Raw genomic sequence first — 22,949 nt, 5'->3', positions numbered from 1 at the left:
AGTATCAAAGGCATATGGGTACATAGTCAAAACGTGTTCAGAGTATCAAGACTAAGTTCATAGCTTTCTAGCACGTAACTCTAGATTGCAGCGGAAGAGTCCAAGACAAAATAGCACGTATGAAGACATGCTACTTTGGGCTACCTAACTACTTATTTAAAATTCTTGTCCCAACACCTTCGCCTGCTCGTCCACGTTCAACCTGCACATTTGAAAATAACATGCAGGGCTGAGTATTTGATATACTCAGTGGGCACATTGCCAAAAATAGTTCTATCTTTAATTGTCAAAGCCACAGTTGAGTGATCACGGGGTTTTACTTAAAAGACCCGATTCACTAAATACTTTTCTTTTCATGAAGATTTGATTGCGCAATCACGTAACATAGATATACCATATCTGAACCTTGTGTGAACCGGGAATGTGGCCACATTCCACGACGGTCACTGGACCGGCCAACTCCTTTGTTAGCTCACGATCCCCTTATGTGTACACTAGTCCGAGTAGGGTTTGCGGCCCTACTGGGACCCGAATTCGATTTAACTTAAATTGGCATAGCCAAGCAGATAGGTAATCATAAAACAAAACATGGCATGACAACATACTTGAGCAAAAATTCACATTTTCATACTGAAATCACGTTTTGAAAGAATGCCCACCTCAAAGCAAAATCTCTATCCGTAAGTTCTTTAACTTGGCCTTAGACGACGTGTGGAGACGTCCCTTTAGGAAATAACATACATATACTTAATTAGATTTTGAGATATCCATTAAACGTAAACATGAATGCATCCTAAGTGCGTGATCGTTTTATTCTTCTCTAAATTTTCTAGAAGAGTTCTAGATTTCTTGAATATTAATTAAATCAGTAGATTTAATGATTTAATTAAATTGGGGAAAATTATTCACTTAACTAGGGGGTGTTACCTCCTATGCCATTTATTTAAGTACTAAAAAAAATAGGCTCGAGGTCTATTCATCGTTAGCGTATCATAATTTCTTAAAATTAATCATTTGAGCACTCATACTAAATTCCGGAAAATTAGACTTATCCTCGTGGAAATAATTAGCGGACTATTATTTAATCCATAACATAGGAGAGTCCATGATTTAATTAAATTCTTAGTCCATGCTTTATTTAATTTGGTGGCCCAACCTATAAAAAAAATGCAGCCCAACCAAAACTAAAGAGGCCCAACAAAATAAAAATAAAAATAAGGGAGGCCCAAATACTCCCTCTTCTCAAAACTATCGGCCTCTCCCTCTAAACACAATCCCCAAATCAACACACACACTAACCCTAAAATTGGAGGAGAAATCGGTGGCTCCACAATCTTCTTCCTCCCGATTCCTCGCCGGACTCCACCGGCGTATACTCCCTCATCCCCTGATTCTCTCTCTCAACCCCTCTTTCTTCTCAACTTAAGTCAAAAATCCCTAATTCAGAGGCTCAATTCCTCTCCCTCTCTCCTGTGTCCGTTCGCCATCAATCGGTCACCGGAAATTTTCCGGTGTTCTCGGATCATTCCCCAACCGGCGACTGCTCTTCCTGCACGGCTCTCCCTATCTCTCTCTCATAATCCTCACTCACTGTGCTCCACGCCGAGCTACACTTGGTCTTCCTCTCCCGGCGGAATCGTCGCTGCCATCGTCGCCTCTCCCTCGCAGCGATGCCGCCACTGTACTCGGCACCCGACGCCGTCTTCTTCTTCAGGCAGCGCCGCCGTAGCAGCGCCATCGTTGCCCGCCTCTCTCGCGGCGTCAGGTTCAGGACCAACGAGCAGCAGCGCCGGCTTCTCCCCTTTTCTCACAGCATCGGTCCCTTCGAGCTGCCCGGGTTCGGTCCCCGTCGGAGCTGCCGTATCACTGCCCTGTCTGTCGGGCTCTTCTGCCGCCTCTAGCAGCGTGCTGTGCAGCTGCTGCCTGGTGCAGCCCTGCCCCCTACTCTAAGCTAAGTTTCTTCCATCCTATTCTTAGCTTACTTAGTTGGGGTTTTAGGGCAGCAACTATGTGGAATTAGAGGTTTTGAAAAAAAAATTATGTGTTACTGGAATGAGCTTGGTATTTGGGGCTAAAGTGTTGATTCTTTAATTATTGAAGCTTGCTACTGTTGTGAGGTTCCTAAGGCCACGATTCTATGTTCTTGAGCCTAGCATGATGTTCGAAACAAAAGCAGAGGGTGTGCTAGTGTTTTACCTTGACTTGGGTGAATCCTTGATGATTGTGGCTGATCCTAAGCTTCTTGTTACTCCTTGCTCCTCATGCTAGCCTCCTCATACTTTGTGGTGAAGTTGGGATCGAGGTGGTGTTGTTGTTCTATGCTCATCCTCTTGAAGCTGCGGCTGCCTTGGTAAAAACAGTTCTTAAAACCTCAGCTCCCTTCCTCTCAACCTTGCTATGTTGCTGGAAAAAGTTTGAAAGTGTAGGAGAGTGTTCAAAGGTGGTGTGGAGGATTTTATAGGCACGAATGTGTACTCGTGTAGCCTTAATTGGGGCTGTTGAAATTCTTTGTTATTTTCCTGCAACAAATCTCCCTTATCTTTGATTTTTGCAGTAACTTTAACAGAGTTTGGTGGTATACTAAGGAGGTAAGGACTATGCATTTATGTTATTTGTAGTACTAGGTATTTGGCTGTTTTCTTCATCTTGTTCTCATATGGCCACCTAGTGACCGGTACATAAACATTTCAGGTGCTGCCATATGGTGTGGAGGATTTTCAGAAATTGACTTGCCCTCTTTGGTGAATTTTTGGTCTCCTATTGTCAAAGAAGGGTTGTTTCTTTTCTTCTAATAGTAGTTCCTTAATTTCCCTTGTTTCTTAGCAATTAACACTTGTTTTATCTTGCAGGTTGGTAGAGGACTTGGGCTGCCCAGCTGTTGTCCTCGACGGGCTTGCTGCCTTGGGCCCAATGGGCTGATTGGATAGGGTCGCGGTGGAGTGCGACTTGGGCTCGGGGGAAAGAAGAGGCCCAAAATGCAAGCAATAGCAAAATAGTTTCTTAAGCTCTAGGCCCATACTTGTGTATTTTGTAATATCACCCATTAATTCCTTTTTCTTAAACTCATAAACCCACATACATTTAATCATGTAAGTGGAAATGTAGTTTGGGACGTATACGAACGTTTTAGTCGTGAATGATATCTCTGTATTCGTTCTCGACATTTGCTAAGTTTCATATATATCTTAAATTGCTTTAGTTCGTTTGACTTTCACTTCAAAGTTTTGTTTCGCGAACTATCAACACTAAGCATCAGTAAGTAATGAGTTCTTATTTAAAACAACGAAGCAATAGAGTGAAGATTCTTTAGTTCGACATTAAACATCAACGAAAAGGATAATGAAAGAAGCGGGTATTACATTCTACCCTCCTTAACAAAAATTTCGTCCCGAAATTTTGCTTATGTTATTCAAAAAGCTCTGAGTACTTTTCCTTCATCTTGTCTTCCAATTCCCACGTAGCTTCCTCGTGACCATGATGCTTCCATAGAACCTTCACTGTTACAATAAATTTATTCCTCAATTCTTTGACTTCCTATCCAAGATTGCCTCTGGCTTCTCTTCATAGCTTAAGTTTGGTTCCAAAACCATTTCCTCTTGGTGGACTATGTGTTTAGGGTCGAACACATATTTCCTCAATTGTGACACATGAAAAACATTGTGCAAATTCCCGAAACTCGGTGGGAGCGCCAATCTATACGCCACATGACCGACTTCTCCTAGAATTTCATAGGGCCCGATGAAACGTGGTCTTAGCTTTCCCCTGACGCCAAATCTCGTAATCCCTTTAGACGGGGATACCTCCAGAAACACTTTGTCTCCCGCCTTGAACTGCAGATCGGTTCGGCGAGCATTTGCGTAAGACTTTTGCCTATCTTGAGCTTCCTTGATTCTCTCACGGATCTGACGATTGATCAATTATCATCTCCTCTACAGAATCCAGTCCGTGCATCTTTCTCTCACTGATACATTTCTTTCCATACAATGCTTCATATGGGGCCATGTTTATAGTTGTCTGTTGCTGTAAGCAAACTTTATAAGTGGTAGTACTTGTTCTCAGTTTCCTCCACGGTCGAGCACTACGGCTCTCAGCATATCTTCCAAAGTCTGGATCTTTCTTTCAGACTGCCCATCAGTCTGTGGATAGAATGTAGTACTGAAATTCAATCTAGTGCCCAACTCTTGTTGCAAGCTTATCCAAAATCTAGAAGTAAATTTTGAATCACGGTCTGATGTGATTGTTACCGGTATTTCATGTAAGCGTATGATCTCTTGTACATAGATCTGAGATAACTTGTCCGATCCGGAAGTAATACGAATCGGTATAAAGTGAGCACTTTTGGTGAGGCGATCTATGATCACCCAAATAGTAGTGTTTCCTCGTTGCGACTTTGGCAATCCTGTCACGAAATCTATCGCAATGTGCTCCCATTTCCACTCTGGGAATTTCTAGGGGTTGCATTTTCCCATAGGGTCGTTGATGTAGAGTCTTCACTTGTTGACATGCTAGGCATCTTTCTACAAACGGCGCTATGCTCCTCTTCATGCCATCCCACCAAAACTGTTTCTTTATGTCTTGATACATTTTCGTGCTCCTTGGGTGAGCAGTGTAAGGTGTTTCATGCGCTTTACTCATGATCTCATTTCTGAGTGCCTCGTCATTGGGCACACACAATCTTCCCTCAAAAGTGATGGCGTTATCCGCCTCCTCGCGGTAACTCTCTTCTTTTCCCGTCCTCACTTTAAGATAAATCTTCTCTAATGCTTCATCACTCCTTTGAGCCTCAACAATTCTGGCCCTTAAGTCTTGTTCAATCACTAAAGTGGCAATCCTACTTTCCACCGTCTCTGGCGCTCTCACTACTTCCAGTCGCATCTTAGCAAACTCGCGTATAAGCTCCTCATTCTGTGTGAGGAAAGTGGCCACTTGGGGTGTAGCCTTCCTGCTCAAGGCATCTGCCGCTACATTCGCCTTGCCTGGGTGGTAATTTATACCACAGTCATAATCCTTGATTAATTTGAGCCATCTGCGTTGTCGTATGTTCAAATTCTTCTGCTCGAAGAAGTACTTAAGGCTCTTGTGGTCCGTGAAGATCTCACATCGCATTTCGTAGAGGTGATGTCTCCAAATCTTCAAGGCATGTACCCCTGCCGCTAGTTCCAGATCATGAGTAGGGTAGTTTAACTCGTGCGGCCTCAATTGGCGTGATGCATATGCAATCACCTTGCCATTCTGCATCAGCACATATCCGAGTTCGATCTTTGATGCATCTGTGTACACTACATAACCTGTTCTTGGTGCTGGCACGGCTAGGACTGATGCGGTGGTCAACTTTCCTTTTAACAGCTGGAAGCTTGCTTCACACTTCGGTGTCCAATTGACCTTAGCTCCTTTCTTGAGCTATTGAGTCATTGATCTTGTTATTTTAGAAAATCCTTCAATAAACCTTCGGTAATATCCAGCCAAACCTAAGAAACTTCGAATCTCATTAGGTGTTGTTGGTGACTGCCAACGTTGTACTACTTCCACCTTTGCAGGGTCCACTCGGATCCCTTCTGCCATTACTATGTGCCCAAGGACGTTTACCTCGTTAAGCCAGAACTCACATTTGCCAAACTTAGCGTAGAGTTTCTCGGCTCTCAACGTCTCTAAGGTGGTTCTCAGATGTTCCTCGTGTTCTTTCTCGTTCTTCGAATAGATAAGTACATCATCTATAAAGACTAGGACGAACTTGTCCAAGTACGGGTGGAACACGCGGTTCATTAGGTCCATGGACACCGTCGGGGCATTTGTAAGCCCAAAAGGCATTACAATGACCTCGTAATGGCCATATCTAGTGCGGACATAGTCTTTGGCACATCGTCTTGGTCGGAACTTCTGTTTGTGCTAGATATCAAATCGATATTTGAGAATACACCAGCTCCTTAGGGCTAGTCAAACAAGCCATCAATCCTTGGGTAAAGAGTACTTGTCTTTGAACGTTAACTTGGTCAACTCTTTGTAGTCTATACGCATTCTCATCGTTCTGTCCTTCTTTACGAAGAATATTGGTGTACCTCATGGTCGTACACTAGGCCTAATAAAACTCAGGTCTAGTAGTTTCTCATAACTACCGGATCTTAAGTTCTTCTTACTCCTTAAGCGTCATTTTATATGATGTGGCTGACTCAAGCCATTCATTAAATAATTTATTTCTTCTGATTGGTGAAGACATTCCTCATTTTAGATTTTATCGTCAGGTGTCGAGCTCCCTAATGTTTGCATTAGTCGTAGTTGTAGTCATTAAGCTAGCGGATTGACCTTGTAATCTCTCGCTTAGCTGAGGTTGTCTACTTTAACAGTTTTCAGGATACTTTTGTGCTTACCACGATCTATTTTGTCACGACTTAGCACTAACTTCATTTTACTTATATTTATCCTTGAATACAGGAATAGTATAGCGGAGGTGTTGGCTTCTTTCTCCAAACATTGTTGGCTCCATGCCCATATGTTCGACTAAACGATTCGTGATGAAATAATCTAGTACGACTTTCCAAGATGATCTAGGTCTTATGTCTAGATCAACACAAAACTCTATCGCCATTTCCTTTTTGGATCGCTTAATCGACGGTGTGGAATATCATAGAATACTTCTTCGCATTTTGCTACTAACATTTTTCCTTACTCCACATTGTAGGACTCCATATCCGTTCTCCCGCGATAACTCTTTAAAAAAAATCGATTCTCCCCTTTCGTAGCAGGGAGGGTGAGGTTAGTTGTGCCATCACGCGTTTCTTTTCTCGAATGTCTCTTCAACTTGTGGCTCTTCTTGGCCACCTCTCAGACGAATCCCTCTAGTTGATGGAATTTGTTTCGTCAAACATAAACTACGAATGTATTCGCATTTTCTCCATGATTTTCATTTCATAACTATTATTGAGTCTTCGTTTCTTGTGACTCACTTATTTTACTCTTAATAAGCATTTCGATCGGTCAAACAGCTGTATATATGGTCTTGTACATCATCAAAAGTCATTTGATCCATGTATATTCCTTAACATTTCTCTTCTTAATGGCTAGTTATCTATCTACATAGCAAAATTTTCAATCTTTTACCAGCTTGTCATAAGCGGTATGTAGATGTGAAATATTTAACGTTTTGTGTTGTTGGTTATGCGACGCTTCTGGCTGATGTACCATTTTCTGCACGTGTTAATAGAGACTTATTTATCATACATATCTGAAAGAAATTAAGGCTGTGCCTTTCCCGAGAGTCTTGTATCGAGAACTCAAAGATTAATCTAACAGTCTTAACTTGGATAGGAAACATAGAAGGAGCATGACTGAAAATTTGGAGGGCTCCACAATATCAAAGGGGACGAGAATATCATCTCTTATTCGACTCTTATGAATTTTCATCATCAAGTTTCGACAATTTATTTTGAAGGAAAATACTAAGTTCAATGGAATTTATCGTGTCAATTCAAGGAACTAGGTGGTCCAAATGGTTTCAGATAAACCCATAGAATTTGAAAACTCATTTCTGATGGGAGCTTGAAAGAACATGAGGTAGGTCATGAGAATAAGATGACATTGTATTAACTCTCAATTTCCATAGTAGGCTGTCAACTAAGATAGTGCAATTGTCCGCTTAAATTGACTAGATCCGGACATCAAGGATGATGGTTTCAACATGTCAAGACCTCAAATGATTAGTCGCAAGAGGGTTTAGAAATGTAAACAATTGCCATGAATTAACGTTGATCATGGTTTACCAACATCATAATGTGGAAATCATGGAAATACATCAATGGATTCACAGTAGTGGCCAACGTGAAAGAAATGTTTTTTTTTTTTTTTTTTTTTTTGAAGGAATCCACTACCATCAAGGAAAATGCAATACATTAGCCTTAAGTTAGTGTTTCAGAAAGAAATCATGAGCTAGAAACAATACATGTAGTGGAACTGGGCAAAACAAATTCACCCATATAAGAACGAAATAGTCACAATATGGTTGTCAAATAAGGAGGTGAACAAAAGTTCCACTTTTTGCGCCATTCTCTGTGGAGAAATGTCTGAACAATAAACAATTTAAGGGTGAAGTTATATCGTGAGAGCTAAAGAAACCAGGATATCGATCTTATAAATGATGGGGCGTAGGAGACAACAACCAACAAGGATAATTGAGAACATATGAGTTCTTCTGAATTTAGGATTTGAAAGTGAGTCACCACTTTCGTTGAAAAAAAATGATAGCGACTTATTGCTTGTAAAAACATGAGTCAATCAAAAGTCTTAAATAGACGGCAATACACCCTTGTTAAGGATGTTCAAAATGAGATTATTTTGAAGGGCATGGTTGTAAGAAACTTTAGAATCGAAGGTTTATAACCGGAGTTTAAGAAGTCAACACTTTACATTTTCTGAATAACGAGCTCAACTACTATAGCCAACAAACTGAAAGGGAGTCACAACTTTCATGGGAAAGGAAAAAGTGAGGCATTTCTTGCATAAATGCAAGTCCAGGGCATTTTCATTAAGGAGGTTCATAGAAAGATATCGATGGGAACCCAAGTAAGTACTGTTGACCATAATCATTTGTTCCAGCTATGTGACACTTTCTTGTTTGTTCTTTCGGAGCTCGAACATGATCAGAGCGTTCTAGGAAACCATACATTCCAAGCTAGGATTCCTGGTGTTATAACTAATAACTGCCGTTGAAGGTCATATTTTCATAATATTCTCGATAAGTCAGAGCGGTCATTCTCGTAAAATATTGCACTCTCCATCTTGCTTCACAACGTGCTATAAGCATTGTTTCTAGATCGCGTAGCCTCCTTGACTTGTTACGCAAGACTGGATAACTTAATTAGATTGTAGGTACGATATCTTTTCGTGTAAGGATACACCTCCTTTACTGGATCGAGGTACGCTCATTTCGGTTATGATTGAGTTCATGAAGACAAAGGGAACTTCATGTCATTTAAAACGTTCAACAAACGCCCATGTGTCGTAGGTAGTTTCTCGTATCTCGTGTGATCGTTACCATCTAAGAATAGATGGGTTATTTATGAATTGTTAGGTTCATTATTGTACATTTGGAATTGTTCCAATTACAACATCATGGATCGTGGTCTCGTCAAGACATAGGGTAGAGGAAAAGGTGTGGGTTCCCCTTTAAGACCCATTCACCTATATTTCCTCATTTTGAAAACAAAACTAGGGTTTTTCCCTAACTTGCATATACTTGTTCGTTTTATCGCTTAGGAAAGCGGAAAGGAAGTCATCAACTTATATCACTGTTCAAGAGCGCTCAGCCTAATGTACTTCTTAGGCATACTATGTTCGCATGCATTAGTCATTTCGTAACTTTCTAAAAGTTCTTAATCTATCATCATACTTCACATAATCGAGCATGCGTAATTAATAATACTTTAGCATTTGTCTCAAGACACCCTTATGCCTAACATTTTAAACTTGAAAATTCCATAGTTCATAGGAAAAATTGAAATTTACATGCTTTTCCTTGAAAACCTTGAATGTTTTCACAACATCTTCAGAAAGAAATCATTTTTCCTCTTATCAAGTTCTTTCATGAATAACTGAAAATTTTCTGGTAAGAACTTCTTTCTTACCTCATTGCTGCAGTTGAACGTGACGAGTCGAGGTGTTGGGTCCCCTTAAGCTTTCCATTTTAGTACTATTCTAGTCTAGTACTATCATTCTAGACTAAGGCTTGAAAAGAAGGTTCTTGGGTCCAGAGCGAAAGAACGTTGCTCTGATACCACTCTGTCACGACCACAACTCCCTAGTGCTAGTGAGCGTAGCTATTTCGCGACTAAACAATTCTCGATAATCAAGGGACAACATAAAAAGGATGAAATCACTTAAGTCAATAGTATCAAAGGCATATGGGTACATAGTCAAAACGTGTTCAGAGTATCAAGACTAAGTTCATAGCTTTCTAGCACGTAACTCTAGATTGCAGCGGAAGAGTCCAAGAAAAAATAGCACGTATGAAGACATGCTACTTTGGGCTACCTAACTACTTATTTAAAATTCTTGTCCCAACACCTTCGCCTGCTCGTCCACGTTCAACCTGCACATTTGAAAATAACATGCAGGGCTGAGTATTTGATATACTCAGTGGGCACATTGCCAAAAATAGTTCTATCTTTAATTGTCAATGCCACAGTTGAGTGATCACGGGGTTTTACTTAAAAGACCCGAGTCACTAAATACTTTTCTTTTCATGAAGATTTGATTGCGCAATCACGTAACATAGATATACCATATCTGAACCTTGTGTGAATCGGGAATGTGGCCACATTCCACGACGGTCACTGGACCGGCCAACTCCTTTGTTAGCTCACGATCCCCTTATGTGTACACTAGTCCGAGTAGGGTTTGCGGCCCTACTGGGACCCGAATTCGATTTAACTTAAATTGGCATAGCCAAGCAGATAGGTAATCATAAAACAAAACATGGCATGACAACATACTTGAGCAAAAATTCACATTTTCATACTGAAATCACGTTTTGAAAGAATGCCCACCTCAAAGCAAAATCTCTATCCGTAAGTTCTTTAACTTGGCCTTAGACGACGTGTGGAGACGTCCCTTTAGGAAATAACATACATATACTTAATTAGATTTTGAGATATCCATTAAACGTAAACATGAATGCATCCTAAGTGCGTGATCGTTTTATTCTTCTCTAAATTTTCTAGAAGAGTTCTAGATTTCTTGAATATTAATTAAATCAGTAGATTTAATGATTTAATTAAATTGGGGAAAATTATTCACTTAACTAGGGGGTGTTACCTCCTATGCCATTTATTTAAGTACTAAAAAAAATAGGCTCGAGGTCTATTCATCGTTAGCGTATCATAATTTCTTAAAATTAATCATTTGAGCACTCATACTAAATTCCGGAAAATTAGACTTATCCTCGTGGAAATAATTAGCGGACTATTATTTAATCCATAACATAGGAGAGTCCATGATTTAATTAAATTCTTAGTCCATGCTTTATTTAATTTGGTGGCCCAACCTATAAAAAAAATGCAGCCCAACCAAAACTAAAGAGGCCCAACAAAATAAAAATAAAAATAAGGGAGGCCCAAATACTCCCTCTTCTCAAAACTATCGGCCTCTCCCTCTAAACACAATCCCCAAATCAACACACACACTAACCCTAAAATTGGAGGAGAAATCGGTGGCTCCACAATCTTCTTCCTCCCGATTCCTCGCCGGACTCCACCGGCGTATACTCCCTCCTCCCCTGATTCTCTCTTTCAACCCCTCTTTCTTCTCAACTTAAGTCAAAAATCCCTAATTCAGAGGCTCAATTCCTCTCCCTCTCTCCTGTGTCCGTTCGCCATCAATCGGTCACCGGAAATTTTCCGGTGTTCTTGGATCATTCCCCAACCGGCGACTGCTCTTCCTGCACGGCTCTCCCTATCTCTCTCTCATAATCCTCACTCACTGTGCTCCACGCCGAGCTACACTTGGTCTTCCTCTCCCGGCGGAATCGTCGCTGCCATCGCCGCCTCTCCCTCGCAGCGATGCCGCCACTGTACTCGGCACCCGACGCCGTCTTCTTCTTCAGGCAGCGCCGCCGTAGCAGCGCCATCGTTGCCCGCCTCTCTCGCGGCGTCAGGTTCAGGACCAACGAGCAGCAGCGCCGGCTTCTCCCCTTTTCTCACAGCATCGGTCCCTTCGAGCTGCCCGGGTTCGGTCCCCGTCGGAGCTGCCGTATCACTGCCCTGTCTGTCAGGCTCTTCTGCCGCCTCTAGCAGCGTGCTGTGCAGCTGCTGCCCGGTGCAGCCCTGCCCCCTACTCTAAGCTAAGTTTCTTCCATCCTATTCTTAGCTTACTTAGTTGGGGTTTTAGGGCAGCAACTATGTGGAATTAGAGGTTTTGAAAAAAAAATTATGTGTTACTGGAATGAGCTTGGTATTTGGGGCTAAAGTGTTGATTCTTTAATTATTGAAGCTTGCTACTGTTGTGAGGTTCCTAAGGCCACGATTCTATGTTCTTGAGCCTAGCATGATGTTCGAAACAAAAGCAGAGGGTGTGCTAGTGTTTTACCTTGACTTGGGTGAATCCTTGATGATTGTGGCTGATCCTAAGCTTCTTGTTACTCCTTGCTCCTCATGCTAGCCTCCTCATACTTTGTGGTGAAGTTGGGATCGAGATGGTGTTGTTGTTCTATGCTCATCCTCTTGAAGCTGCGGCTGCCTTGGTAAAAACAGTTCTTAAAACCTCAGCTCCCTTCCTCTCAACCTTGCTATGTTGCTGGAAAAAGTTTGAAAGTGTAGGAGAGTGTTCAAAGGTGGTGTGGAGGATTTTATAGGCACGAATGTGTACTCGTGTAGCCTTAATTGGGGCTGTTGAAATTCTTTGTTATTTTCCTGTAGCAAATCTCCCTTATCTTTGATTTTTGCAGTAACTTTAACAGAGTTTGGTGGTATACTAAGGAGGTAAGGACTATGCATTTATGTTATTTGTAGTACTAGGTATTTGGCTATTTTCTTCATCTTGTTCTCATATGGCCACCTAGTGACCGGTACATAAACATTTCAGGTGCTGCCATATGGTGTGGAGGATTTTCAGAAATTGACTTGCCCTCTTTGGTGAATTTTTGGTCTCCTATTGTCAAAGAAGGGTTGTTTCTTTTCTTCTAATAGTAGTTCCTTAATTTCCCTTGTTTCTTAGCAATTAACACTTGTTTTATCTTGCAGGTTGGTAGAGGACTTGGGCTGCCCAGCTGTTGTCCTCGACGGGCTTGCTGCCTTGGGCCCAATGGGCTGATTGGATAGGGTCGCGGTGGAGTGCGACTTGGGCTCGGGGGAAAGAAGAGGCCCAAAATGCAAGCAATAGCAAAATAGTTTCTTAAGCTCTAGGCCCATACTTGTGTATTTTGTAATATCACCCATTAATTCCTTTTTCTTAAACTCATAAACCCACATACATTTAATCATGTAAGTGGAAATGTAGTTTGGGACGTATACGAACGTTTTAGTCGTGAATGATATCTCTGTATTCGTTCTCGACATTTGCTAAGTTTCATATATATCTTAAATTGCTTTAGTTCGTTTGACTTTCACTTCAAAGTTTTGTTTCGCGAACTATCAACACTAAGCATCAGTAAGTAATGAGTTCTTATTTAAAACAACGAAGCAATAGAGTGAAGATTCTTTAGTTCGACATTAAACATCAACGAAAAGGATAATGAAAGAAGCGGGTATTACATTCTACCCTCCTTAACAAAAATTTCGTCCCGAAATTTTGCTTATGTTATTCAAAAAGCTCTGAGTACTTTTCCTTCATCTTGTCTTCCAATTCCCACGTAGCTTCCTCGTGACCATGATGCTTCCATAGAACCTTCACTGTTACAATAAATTTATTCCTCAATTCTTTGACTTCCTATCCAAGATTGCCTCTGGCTTCTCTTCATAGCTTAAGTTTGGTTCCAAAACCATTTCCTCTTGGTGGACTATGTGTTTAGGGTCGAATACATATTTCCTCAATTGTGACACATGAAAAACATTGTGCACATTCCCGAAACTCGGTGGGAGCGCCAATCTATACGCCACATGACCGACTTCTCCTAGATTTTCATAGGGCCCGATGAAACGTGGTCTTAGCTTTCCCCTGACGCCAAATCTCGTAATCCCTTTAGACGGGGATACCTCCAGAAACACTTTGTCTCCCGCCTTGAACTGCAGATCGGTTCGGCGAGCATTTGCGTAAGACTTTTGCCTATCTTGAGCTTCCTTGATTCTCTCACGGATCTGACGATTGATCTCTTATCATCTCCTCTACAGAATCCAGTCCGTGCATCTTTCTCTCACTGATACATTTCTTTCCATACAATGCTTCATATGGGGCCATGTTTATAGTTGTCTGTTGCTGTAAGCAAACTTTATAAGTGGTAGTACTTGTTCTCAGTTTCCTCCACGGTCGAGCACTACGGCTCTCAGCATATCTTCCAAAGTCTGGATCTTTCTTTCAGACTGCCCATCAGTCTGTGGATAGAATGTAGTACTGAAATTCAATCTAGTGCCCAACTCTTGTTGCAAGCTTATCCAAAATCTAGAAGTAAATTTTGAATCACGGTCTGATGTGATTGTTACCGGTATTTCATGTAAGCGTATGATCTCTTGTACATAGATCTGAGATAACTTGTCCGATCCGGAAGTAATACGAATCGGTATAAAGTGAGCACTTTTGGTGAGGCGATCTATGATCACCCAAATAGTAGTGTTTCCTCGTTGCGACTTTGGCTATCCTGTCACGAAATCTATCGCAATGTGCTCCCATTTCCACTCTGGGAATTTCTAGGGGTTGCATTTTCCCATAGGGTCGTTGATGTAGAGTCTTCACTTGTTGACATGCTAGGCATCTTTCTACAAACGGCGCTATGCTCCTCTTCATGCCATCCCACCAAAACTGTTTCTTTATGTCTTGATACATTTTCGTGCTCCTTGGGTGAGCAGTGTAAGGTGTTTCATGCGCTTTACTCATGATCTCATTTCTGAGTGCCTCGTCATTGGGCACACACAATCTTCCCTCAAAAGTGATGGCGTTATCCGCCTCCTCGCGGTAACTCTCTTCTTTTCCCGTCCTCACTTTAAGATAAATCTTCTCTAATGCTTCATCACTCCTTTGAGCCTCAACAATTCTGGCCCTTAAGTCTTGTTCAATCACTAAAGTGGCAATCCTACTTTCCACCGTCTCTGGCGCTCTCACTACTTCCAGTCGCATCTTAGCAAACTCGCGTATAAGCTCCTCATTCTGTGTGAGGAAAGTGGCCACTTGGGGTGTAGCCTTCCTGCTCAAGGCATCTGCCGCTACATTCGCCTTGCCTGGGTGGTAATTTATACCACAGTCATAATCCTTGATTAATTTGAGCCATCTGCGTTGTCGTATGTTCAAATTCTTCTGCTCGAAGAAGTACTTAAGGCTCTTGTGGTCCGTGAAGATCTCACATCGCACTTCGTAGAGGTGATGTCTCCAAATCTTCAAGGCATGTACCCCTGCCGCTAGTTCCAGATCATGAGTAGGGTAGTTTAACTCGTGCGGCCTCAATTGGCGTGATGCATATGCAATCACCTTGCCATTCTGCATCAGCACATATCCGAGTTCGATCTTTGATGCATCTGTGTACACTACATAACCTGTTCTTGGTGCTGGCACGGCTAGCACTGATGCGGTGGTCAACTTTCCTTTTAACAGCTGGAAGCTTGCTTCACACTTCGGTGTCCAATTGACCTTAGCTCCTTTCTTGAGCTATTGAGTCATTGATCTTGTTATTTTAGAAAATCCTTCAATAAACCTTCGGTAATATCCAGCCAAACCTAAAAAACTTCGAATCTCATTAGGTGTTGTTGGTGACTGCCAACGTTGTACTACTTCCACCTTTGCAGGGTCCACTCGGATCCCTTCTGCCATTACTATGTGCCCAAGGACGTTTACCTCGTTAAGCCAGAACTCACATTTGCCAAACTTAGCGTAGAGTTTCTCGGCTCTCAACGTCTCTAAGGTGGTTCTCAGATGTTCCTCGTGTTCTTTCTCGTTCTTCGAATAGATAAGTACATCATCTATAAAGACTAGGACGAACTTGTCCAAGTACGGGTGGAACACGCGGTTCATTAGGTCCATGGACACCGTCGGGGCATTTGTAAGCCCAAAAGGCATTACAATGACCTCGTAATGGCCATATCTAGTGCGGACAGAGTCTTCGGCACATCGTCTTGGTCGGAACTTCTGTTTGTGCTAGATATCAAATCGATATTTGAGAATACACCAGCTCCTTAGGGCTAGTCAAACAAGCCATCAATCCTTGGGTAAAGAGTACTTGTCTTTGAACGTTAACTTGGTCAACTCTTTGTAGTCTATACGCATTCTCATCGTTCTGTCCTTCTTTACGAAGAATATTGGTGTACCTCATGGTCGTACACTAGGCCTAATAAAACTCAGGTCTAGTAGTTTCTCATAACTACCGGATCTTAAGTTCTTCTTACTCCTTAAGCGTCATTTTATATGATGTGGCTGACTCAAGCCATTCATTAAATAATTTATTTCTTCTGATTGGTGAAGACATTCCTCATTTTAGATTTTATCGTCAGGTGTCGAGCTCCCTAATGTTTGCATTAGTCGTAGTTGTAGTCATTAAGCTAGCGGATTGACCTTGTAATCTCTCGCTTAGCTGAGGTTGTCTACTTTAACAGTTTTCAGGATACTTTTGTGCTTACCACGATCTATTTTGTCACGACTTAGCACTAACTTCATTTTACTTATATTTATCCTTGAATACAGGAATAGTATAGCGGAGGTGTTGGCTTCTTTCTCCAAACATTGTTGGCTCCATGCCCATATGTTCGACTAAACGATTCGTGATGAAATAATCTAGTACGACTTTCCAAGATGATCTAGGTCTTATGTCTAGATCAACACAAAACTCTATCGCCATTTCCTTTTTGGATCGCTTAATCGACGGTGTGGAATATCATAGAATACTTCTTCGCATTTTGCTACTAACATTTTTCCTTACTCCACATTGTAGGACTCCATATCCGTTCTCCCGCGATAACTCTTTAAAAAAAATCGATTCTCCCCTTTCGTAGCAGGAGGGTGAGGTTAGTTGTGCCATCACGCGTTTCTTTTCTCGAATGTCTCTTCAACTTGTGGCTCTTCTTGGCCACCTCTCAGACGAATCCCTCTAGTTGATGGAATTTGTTTCGTCAAACATAAACTACGAATGTATTCGCATTTTCTCCATGATTTTCATTTCATAACTATTATTGAGTCTTCGTTTCTTGTGACTCACTTATTTTACTCTTAATAAGCATTTCGATCGGTCAAACAGCTGTATATATGGTCTTGTACATCATCAAAAGTCATTTGATCCATGTATATTCCTTAACATTTCTCTTCTTAATGGCTAGTTATCTATCTACATAGCAAAATTTTCAATCTTTTACCAGCTTGTCATAAGCGGTATGTAGATGTGAAATATTTAACGTTTTGTGTTGTTGGTTATGCGACGCTTCTGGCTGATGTACCATTTTCTGCACGTGTTAATAGAGACTTATTTATCATACATATCTGAAAGAAATTAAGGCTGTGCCTTTCCCGAGAGTCTTGTATCGAGAACTCAAAGATTAATCTAACAGTCTTAACTTGGATAGGAAACATAGAAGGAGCATGACTGAAAATTTGGAGGGCTCCACAATATCAAAGGGGACGAGAATATCATCTCTTATTCGACTCTTATGAATTTTCATCATCAAGTTTCGACAATTTATTTTGAAGGAAAATACTAAGTTCAATGGAATTTATCGTGTCAATTCAAGGAACTAGGTGGTCCAAATGGTTTCAGATAAACCCATAGAATTTGAAAACTCATTTCTGATGGGAGCTTGAAAGAACATGAGGTAGGTCATGAGAATAAGATGACATTGTATTAACTCTCAATTTCCATAGTAGGCTGTCAACTAAGATAGTGCAATTGTCCGCTTAAATTGACTAGATCCGGACATCAAGGATGATGGTTTCAACATGTCAAGACCTCAAATGATTAGTCGCAAGAGGGTTTAGAAATGTAAACAATTGCCATGAATTAACGTTGATCATGGTTTACCAACATCATAATGTGGAAATCATGGAAATACATCAATGGATTCACAGTAGTGGCCAACGTGAAAGAAATGTTTTTTTTTTTTTTTTTTTTTTTGAAGGAATCCACTACCATCAAGGAAAATGCAATACATTAGCCTTAAGTTAGTGTTTCAGAAAGAAATCATGAGCTAGAAACAATACATGTAGTGGAACTGGGCAAAACAAATTCACCCATATAAGAACGAAATAGTCACAATATGGTTGTCAAATAAGGAGGTGAACAAAAGTTCCACTTTTTGCGCCATTCTCTGTGGAGAAATGTCTGAACAATAAACAATTTAAGGGTGAAGTTATATCGTGAGAGCTAAAGAAACCAGGATATCGATCTTATAAATGATGGGGCGTAGGAGACAACAACCAACAAGGATAATTGAGAACATATGAGTTCTTCTGAATTTAGGATTTGAAAGTGAGTCACCACTTTCGTTGAAAAAAAATGATAGCGACTTATTGCTTGTAAAAACATGAGTCAATCAAAAGTCTTAAATAGACGGCAATACACCCTTGTTAAGGATGTTCAAAATGAGATTATTTTGAAGGGCATGGTTGTAAGAAACTTTAGAATCGAAGGTTTATAACCGGAGTTTAAGAAGTCAACACTTTACATTTTCTGAATAACGAGCTCAACTACTATAGCCAACAAACTGAAAGGGAGTCACAACTTTCATGGGAAAGGAAAAAGTGAGGCATTTCTTGCATAAATGCAAGTCCAGGGCATTTTCATTAAGGAGGTTCATAGAAAGATATCGATGGGAACCCAAGTAAGTACTGTTGACCATAATCATTTGTTCCAGCTATGTGACACTTTCTTGTTTGTTCTTTCGGAGCTCGAACATGATCAGAGCGTTCTAGGAAACCATACATTCCAAGCTAGGATTCCTGGTGTTATAACTAATAACTGCCGTTGAAGGTCATATTTTCATAATATTCTCGATAAGTCAGAGCGGTCATTCTCGTAAAATATTGCACTCTCCATCTTGCTTCACAACGTGCTATAAGCATTGTTTCTAGATCGCGTAGCCTCCTTGACTTGTTACGCAAGACTGGATAACTTAATTAGATTGTAGGTACGATATCTTTTCGTGTAAGGATACACCTCCTTTACTGGATCGAGGTACGCTCATTTCGGTTATGATTGAGTTCATGAAGACAAAGGGAACTTCATGTCATTTAAAACGTTCAACAAACGCCCATGTGTCGTAGGTAGTTTCTCGTATCTCGTGTGATCGTTACCATCTAAGAATAGATGGGTTATTTATGAATTGTTAGGTTCATTATTGTACATTTGGAATTGTTCCAATTACAACATCATGGATCGTGGTCTCGTCAAGACATAGGGTAGAGGAAAAGGTGTGGGTTCCCCTTTAAGACCCATTCACCTATATTTCCTCATTTTGAAAACAAAACTAGGGTTTTTCCCTAACTTGCATATACTTGTTCGTTTTATCGCTTAGGAAAGCGGAAAGGAAGTCATCAACTTATATCACTGTTCAAGAGCGCTCAGCCTAATGTACTTCTTAGGCATACTATGTTCGCATGCATTAGTCATTTCGTAACTTTCTAAAAGTTCTTAATCTATCATCATACTTCACATAATCGAGCATGCGTAATTAATAATACTTTAGCATTTGTCTCAAGACACCCTTATGCCTAACATTTTAAACTTGAAAATTCCATAGTTCATAGGAAAAATTGAAATTTACATGCTTTTCCTTGAAAACCTTGAATGTTTTCACAACATCTTCAGAAAGAAATCATTTTTCCTCTTATCAAGTTCTTTCATGAATAACTGAAAATTTTCTGGTAAGAACTTCTTTCTTACCTCATTGCTGCAGTTGAACGTGACGAGTCGAGGTGTTGGGTCCCCTTAAGCTTTCCATTTTAGTACTATTCTAGTCTAGTACTATCATTCTAGACTAAGGCTTGAAAAGAAGGTTCTTGGGTCCAGAGCGAAAGAACGTTGCTCTGATACCACTCTGTCACGACCACAACTCCCTAGTGCTAGTGAGCGTAGCTATTTCGCGACTAAACAATTCTCGATAATCAAGGGACAACATAAAAAGGATGAAATCACTTAAGTCAATAGTATCAAAGGCATATGGGTACATAGTCAAAACGTGTTCAGAGTATCAAGACTAAGTTCATAGCTTTCTAGCACGTAACTCTAGATTGCAGCGGAAGAGTCCAAGAAAAAATAGCACGTATGAAGACATGCTACTTTGGGCTACCTAACTACTTATTTAAAATTCTTGTCCCAACACCTTCGCCTGCTCGTCCACGTTCAACCTGCACATTTGAAAATAACATGCAGGGCTGAGTATTTGATATACTCAGTGGGCACATTGCCAAAAATAGTTCTATCTTTAATTGTCAATGCCACAGTTGAGTGATCACGGGGTTTTACTTAAAAGACCCGAGTCACTAAATACTTTTCTTTTCATGAAGATTTGATTGCGCAATCACGTAACATAGATATACCATATCTGAACCTTGTGTGAACCGGGAATGTGGCCACATTCCACGACGGTCACTGGACCGGCCAACTCCTTTGTTAGCTCACGATCCCCTTATGTGTACACTAGTCCGAGTAGGGTTTGCGGCCCTACTGGGACCCGAATTCGATTTAACTTAAATTGGCATAGCCAAGCAGATAGGTAATCATAAAACAAAACATGGCATGACAACATACTTGAGCAAAAATTCACATTTTCATACTGAAATCACGTTTTGAAAGAATGCCCACCTCAAAGCAAAATCTCTATCCGTAAGTTCTTTAACTTGGCCTTAGACGACGTGTGGAGACGTCCCTTTAGGAAATAACATACATATACTTAATTAGATTTTGAGATATCCATTAAACGTAAACATGAATGCATCCTAAGTGCGTGATCGTTTTATTCTTCTCTAAATTTTCTAGAAGAGTTCTAGATTTCTTGAATATTAATTAAATCAGTAGATTTAATGATTTAATTAAATTGGGGAAAATTATTCACTTAACTAGGGGGTGTTACCTCCTATGCCATTTATTTAAGTACTAAAAAAAATAGGCTCGAGGTCTATTCATCGTTAGCGTATCATAATTTCTTAAAATTAATCATTTGAGCACTCATACTAAATTCCGGAAAATTAGACTTATCCTCGTGGAAATAATTAGCGGACTATTATTTAATCCATAACATAGGAGAGTCCATGATTTAATTAAATTCTTAGTCCATGCTTTATTTAATTTGGTGGCCCAACCTATAAAAAAAATGCAGCCCAACCAAAACTAAAGAGGCCCAACAAAATAAAAATAAAAATAAGGGAGGCCCAAATACTCCCTCTTCTCAAAACTATCGGCCTCTCCCTCTAAACACAATCCCCAAATCAACACACACACTAACCCTAAAATTGGAGGAGAAATCGGTGGCTCCACAATCTTCTTCCTCCCGATTCCTCGCCGGACTCCACCGGCGTATACTCCCTCCTCCCCTGATTCTCTCTTTCAACCCCTCTTTCTTCTCAACTTAAGTCAAAAATCCCTAATTCAGAGGCTCAATTCCTCTCCCTCTCTCCTGTGTCCGTTCGCCATCAATCGGTCACCGGAAATTTTCCGGTGTTCTCGGATCATTCCCCAACCGGCGACTGCTCTTCCTGCACGGCTCTCCCTATCTCTCTCTCATAATCCTCACTCACTGTGCTCCACGCCGAGCTACACTTGGTCTTCCTCTCCCGGCGGAATCGTCGCTGCCATCGCCGCCTCTCCCTCGCAGCGATGCCGCCACTGTACTCGGCACCCGACGCCGTCTTCTTCTTCAGGCAGCGCCGCCGTAGCAGCGCCATCGTTGCCCGCCTCTCTCGCGGCGTCAGGTTCAGGACCAACGAGCAGCAGCGCCGGCTTCTCCCCTTTTCTCACAGCATCGGTCCCTTCGAGCTGCCCGGGTTCGGTCCCCGTCGGAGCTGCCGTATCACTGCCCTGTCTGTCAGGCTCTTCTGCCGCCTCTAGCAGCGTGCTGTGCAGCTGCTGCCCGGTGCAGCCCTGCCCCCTACTCTAAGCTAAGTTTCTTCCATCCTATTCTTAGCTTACTTAGTTGGGGTTTTAGGGCAGCAACTATGTGGAATTAGAGGTTTTGAAAAAAAAATTATGTGTTACTGGAATGAGCTTGGTATTTGGGGCTAAAGTGTTGATTCTTTAATTATTGAAGCTTGCTACTGTTGTGAGGTTCCTAAGGCCACGATTCTATGTTCTTGAGCCTAGCATGATGTTCGAAACAAAAGCAGAGGGTGTGCTAGTGTTTTACCTTGACTTGGGTGAATCCTTGATGATTGTGGCTGATCCTAAGCTTCTTGTTACTCCTTGCTCCTCATGCTAGCCTCCTCATACTTTGTGGTGAAGTTGGGATCGAGATGGTGTTGTTGTTCTATGCTCATCCTCTTGAAGCTGCGGCTGCCTTGGTAAAAACAGTTCTTAAAACCTCAGCTCCCTTCCTCTCAACCTTGCTATGTTGCTGGAAAAAGTTTGAAAGTGTAGGAGAGTGTTCAAAGGTGGTGTGGAGGATTTTATAGGCACGAATGTGTACTCGTGTAGCCTTAATTGGGGCTGTTGAAATTCTTTGTTATTTTCCTGCAGCAAATCTCCCTTATCTTTGATTTTTGCAGTAACTTTAACAGAGTTTGGTGGTATACTAAGGAGGTAAGGACTATGCATTTATGTTATTTGTAGTACTAGGTATTTGGCTATTTTCTTCATCTTGTTCTCATATGGCCACCTAGTGACCGGTACATAAACATTTCAGGTGCTGCCATATGGTGTGGAGGATTTTCAGAAATTGACTTGCCCTCTTTGGTGAATTTTTGGTCTCCTATTGTCAAAGAAGGGTTGTTTCTTTTCTTCTAATAGTAGTTCCTTAATTTCCCTTGTTTCTTAGCAATTAACACTTGTTTTATCTTGCAGGTTGGTAGAGGACTTGGGCTGCCCAGCTGTTGTCCTCGACGGGCTTGCTGCCTTGGGCCCAATGGGCTGATTGGATAGGGTCGCGGTGGAGTGCGACTTGGGCTCGGGGGAAAGAAGAGGCCCAAAATGCAAGCAATAGCAAAATAGTTTCTTAAGCTCTAGGCCCATACTTGTGTATTTTGTAATATCACCCATTAATTCCTTTTTCTTAAACTCATAAACCCACATACATTTAATCATGTAAGTGGAAATGTAGTTTGGGACGTATACGAACGTTTTAGTCGTGAATGATATCTCTGTATTCGTTCTCGACATTTGCTAAGTTTCATATATATCTTAAATTGCTTTA

General features: G+C 41.1%; 3 long non-coding RNA genes across 6 annotated transcripts; all 3 read left to right on the top strand.

Moving 5' to 3' along the window:
- The first annotated feature begins 1,243 nt into the window (after positions 1-1,243).
- LOC148933375 (uncharacterized) lies at positions 1,244-3,208 on the top strand. Its single transcript, XR_016135143.1, has 2 exons — positions 1,244-2,588; positions 2,692-3,208. It is a non-coding gene; the product is annotated as an uncharacterized LOC148933375 (long non-coding RNA).
- A 7,934-nt stretch (positions 3,209-11,142) lies between these two features.
- LOC148933374 (uncharacterized) lies at positions 11,143-13,074 on the top strand. Of its 4 annotated transcripts, none has more exons than XR_016135770.1 (4): positions 11,143-12,226; positions 12,402-12,464; positions 12,568-12,617; positions 12,726-13,074. It is a non-coding gene; the product is annotated as an uncharacterized LOC148933374 (long non-coding RNA). The 4 variants fall into 4 exon arrangements; XR_016135773.1 differs by having other exon boundaries at positions 11,144-12,226; positions 12,431-12,464; XR_016135772.1 differs by having other exon boundaries at positions 11,144-12,226; positions 12,431-12,464; positions 12,568-12,649.
- Positions 13,075-20,994: 7,920 nt separating this feature from the next.
- On the top strand, positions 20,995-22,949 carry LOC148933373 (uncharacterized). Its single transcript, XR_016134619.1, has 2 exons — positions 20,995-22,339; positions 22,443-22,949. It is a non-coding gene; the product is annotated as an uncharacterized LOC148933373 (long non-coding RNA).

The sequence above is a fragment of the Salvia hispanica genome, chromosome 1 (assembly GCF_029641045.1).
Source record: "Salvia hispanica isolate PSC_SH4W2 chromosome 1, Shi_PSC_v1, whole genome shotgun sequence".
Classification (NCBI taxonomy): domain Eukaryota; kingdom Viridiplantae; phylum Streptophyta; class Magnoliopsida; order Lamiales; family Lamiaceae; genus Salvia; species Salvia hispanica.
Note: the sequence above shows the minus strand (reverse complement) of the source record. Positions and strands in the feature narration are given on the sequence as shown.